The 4,178-nt window shown below is 38.2% G+C and overlaps 1 pseudogene; it reads left to right on the top strand.

Moving 5' to 3' along the window:
- The first annotated feature begins 2,416 nt into the window (after positions 1-2,416).
- Positions 2,417-3,229, top strand: LOC100423918 (large ribosomal subunit protein uL30-like 1 pseudogene; annotated as a pseudogene).
- Positions 3,230-4,178: the final 949 nt, after the last annotated feature.

Genomic DNA, 4,178 nt, shown 5'->3' with positions numbered 1-4,178 from the left:
CTTGAAGTATTTTGACATTTTATTGCAGACCTAAAGCATGAAGTTTCATGGCCTGTAACCTCAAATTATTGCCAGACTTTTTAAGATGTCATTCTCTGTAAATGTTCGTATACATAAAAGCAAATAGAGTTTTATGGAGGAAGTATTACTTCTCCAAGCTAGCTTCTTACCTTTTTAAAATATACCTCATTTAAAATGCATGTTTTACAAAACTTGTGAGACTAACTTGTGAGACAGAACACATGAGAGGAACTACCACATTTATGAATATGAGTAAAAAATTATTATGCCTGTAATCCCAGCACTTTGGGAGGCCGAGCCGGGCGGATCATGAAGTTAGGAGATTGAGACCATCCTGGCTAACACGGTGAAACCCCATCTCTACTAAAAATACAAAAAATGAGCCGGGCGTGGTGGCAGGCACCTGTAGTCCCAACTACTCAGGAGGATGAGGCAGGAGAATGGCATGAACCCGGGAGGTGGAGCTTGCAGTGAGCCAAGATTGTGCCACTTCACTCCAGCCTGGGCAACAGAGCGAGACTCCTTCTTAAAAAAAAAATAAATAAATAATGACAAACTGTTTGAAACACTGAATTCTGGCTAGAAACCTAGATAACCCAAACTTTGAATCTAGTTGGGTTTCAGATAGGATAAATAATTGTCCGAATTTGCCCAGGATTATTCCATTTTTAAAACTGATAATCACATCCTGGGAAGCCCTTAATTCTGGGAAAAACTCAGTCCTGGACTGTTGGTCATCTTTTTTCCGGAAGAGCATACAAAATATCACCAACAATGTATATACCATAGGTTTTTAATCACCTACTTTGAGATCACTAGAATAAAATAATCAATATGGATAAAATAGGCAAACCATTTGAGACCTTCTATAACAAAATATTGTACAGCTTGATTACTCATAAATGTCTATGGTAGACAAGGATCTCAGACTTCAACTTGGAGATTATTTGTCACATGTTTTTGTGAGTGGATACTGTTTCAATTGGCAGCATGCGTGTGTGTATATATATATATATACACACACAGACAAAAGCAGGAAAAAGGAATTAAAAATTCACAAATTTAAGGAGTGTTTGGGATCTAAACAGCAGTGTGAACACAAAATGAATATGATATTTGGGGACAGCACTGAAGCCAACAATGATTTTAAAGTAGAAAGAGTATTTAGTTACAAAACCGAGACCTGTACAATGTGCATGCTAAACACAAAGTTTTATTCCTAAATTAAATCTTGGAAGTGGAATGCCTTAAATATTTCTGAATTAATATAACTAGAGTCTACTAAGACCTGCTTAGCATTTCCAGAATGAAATTCTCTTTTTAAAGAAAAGATATAAATTGTTCTGGTGCCAGGTGGCATGGAGTGGAACATTAAGGATGTGCTCCCCAAGGACCTGGAACTGGAAACAATGGGCTATATAATTTGGATAGGGATTTGAGGAAAGTTACTCCCAGTTTTCAACAACACTTTTATATGAGCGTCTGTGGAAAGTTGCTTATAGTTTATTCTGAGCTCACGTAGAGATCACTAATGGAGACCCATTTTAGCTACTAGAGCAAACTGTCTAACAGACATCTAATAGTTTCCTATTTTGCTATTGTCTAAGAAAAAATTTCATTTTTTTTTTTTTAGTTTTCTCAAACTTCCTACTAATCCCTGCCATCTACTTTACCAGATAGTCATGCTTTATATTTTTTTCAGAAAATGGTCATCAATTCTGTAAATTCTCAACCCCCAACAAAGTTTCCTACAGTAACACACATTTTTCTTCATTCTCATGTTACAGTGAAGGAGGTTCCCCTATCCCTTCTAAGACCACTCAACAAAATCTGGGGGATCCATCACCTCTCCACAGCTCAGGGAAATCAGACCACTCAATTTCCCTCTCATACCTTCCTGCTTCCTTCATTAGTGTCTTATTCTCAAATTTTTCATTGATGGAAAAAGAGCCCATCATTCATTATAAATATGTTATCTTTAATAAACCAAGCCTATCACTCTTTCTGCCTCTTCAAAGCAAATGCTTTAAGAAGGTTCCCTTATAACTAAAATAAATTCTGTATTAAACCATATTTTCTGTATTGAGTCAGATATCAGTAACATAATGGCAAAAGGAAACACATTCATTTGAAAATTTAGAAGCATACTTCTAAACAGCTATGGTCGTACACACATAGAAATTTTAGTGAAAATTAGAAAATATTTAAAAGCAAAAAGAAATATTACATGTAAAAAGCTGAGAGGCAAATAAAACATTAATTTGAAGAATTTTTATGGTCTGAAAAGTGTATATTACAATAAAATACTGATTATTATTTGCATATTGAGCAAAGAATAGGTTTCACATAATTCAAAAAGGACACAGAAAATAAAAAACTGGAAGAGTGGATCAGTAGCTGCAACACTAGAAAGATGGCGGAGGAAGAGCAAAGAAAAATCCCTTCAGTTCCAGAAAATCTCTTGAAAAAAGAGAAAAGCTTATCAAGTCCCCAAAGCCGCCCAGGCAAAGCAGACACTTTTGGCAAAAAAAGGAGCGGAAGAAAGGAAAAGGACTCAGGTTTAAGCGACTGAAATCATTCCTACATGATTCCTAGCAGCAGAAACGTGACAAGGTGAGTCTCAGATGACTAGATGTGAAACCTCATCCTTGGAATTGCCAGATAAACATTCCTTGGCCTTTGTTGTACACATCAAATGGATTGATGGCATGAGTTTACTGGTGCAGAGAACCATTGCAAGACTTCACCTAAAGAAAATTTTTAGTGGTGTCTTTGTAAAAGTCACCCCACCACCCGCCCGGCTGCCCCACAGAACCTAAAAATGCTGAGTATAGTGGAACCTTATGTGACCTGGGGATTTCCAAATCTGAAGTCTGTCTGGTAACTCATTTTGAAATGTGGACAAGCCAAGGTCAATAATAAGACCATCCCTCTGACAGATAACACAGTGATTGAGGAATATCTGGGGAATGTTGGTGTCATTGGCTTGGAAGACCTCATTCCTGAAACTGCCTTCCCAAGAAAGCATTTCCAGGACATCTCATGGTTCTTGCACCCTTTCCGCCTCTCAGTGGCCCTTCATGCTACCAAAACTAGAGTGGGCTTCCTCAGGGAGATGGGCATACCTGGCTATCGGGGTGAACGCATCAATCAGCTCATCCACCAGCTGAAACCAGGTGCCAAACTGCAGCAAATTTTTATGAATTAAATGGAAGCATGTGTTTTTGCTTTTGGGGGAATTTTTATCAAGTATCTTCAGAGAAGATTATTTCCTGCTTTATCTTCAAAAACTGGAAAGGAAGGGTCAAAGAAAAGACAGTAGCTGGCCAAGCGCAGTGGCTCACGCCTGTAATCTGAGAACTTTGGGAGGCTGAGGCAGGTGCAGCACCTGAGGTCGGGAGTTCAAGACCAGCCTGACCTTGAAGAAACCCTGTCTCTACTAAAAATACAAAAATTAGCCAGGCATGGTGGCATGGTGGCGCATGCCTGTAATCCCAGCTACTCAGGAGGCTGAGGCAGGAGAATTGCTTGAACCCAGGAGGCAGAGGTTGCAGTTAAGCCGAGATCGCCCCATTGCATTCCATCCTGGGCAACAAGAATGAAACTCTGTCTCAAAATAAATAAATAAATAAATAAATAAATAAATAAATAAATGGAAAGAAAGAAAGACAAGAGCTTATGTTCACGGCAAGCACCTCTCATCACCATCCAGTTCCAAGGAAACATTCCAGCGTTTTCTACACTGGCTGCCACCTCGTCTGAAATCACCACATTCCATGGAGGAAGGAGTCCTGCTTTGCTGCATCATCTATCCCAGGGTTTAATGTTGGTAAAATGAGTAACTCTAGCATTTGTACAAGGCTCCCTAAGACTCCTGCAGCAGTCAACCAAGCCCAGGGACATAACTGAATCTGGAGATGCCTGGGGCCTTGTTTTGGAAAGACTTGATATACACATAGGAAGACACAAAAATAAATGTTCACTTGTCACTGAAAAAAAAAAAAGTGGAAGAGTGGAAAAATAAAGACAACTAAATGGAACAAAGTAAAGCTATATTAGAGATTACTAGAATAGAAACTGATTTTTTTAAGAAACACTTTAAAATATAAAAATATCAGCAAGATTGATTAAAAAAGAAAAAAGTATAAAAATCAGAA

Source organism: Macaca mulatta, chromosome 6 (assembly GCF_049350105.2).
Source record: "Macaca mulatta isolate MMU2019108-1 chromosome 6, T2T-MMU8v2.0, whole genome shotgun sequence".
Lineage (NCBI taxonomy): Eukaryota > Metazoa > Chordata > Mammalia > Primates > Cercopithecidae > Macaca > Macaca mulatta.
This window is presented reverse-complemented; position numbering and strand designations above follow the sequence as displayed.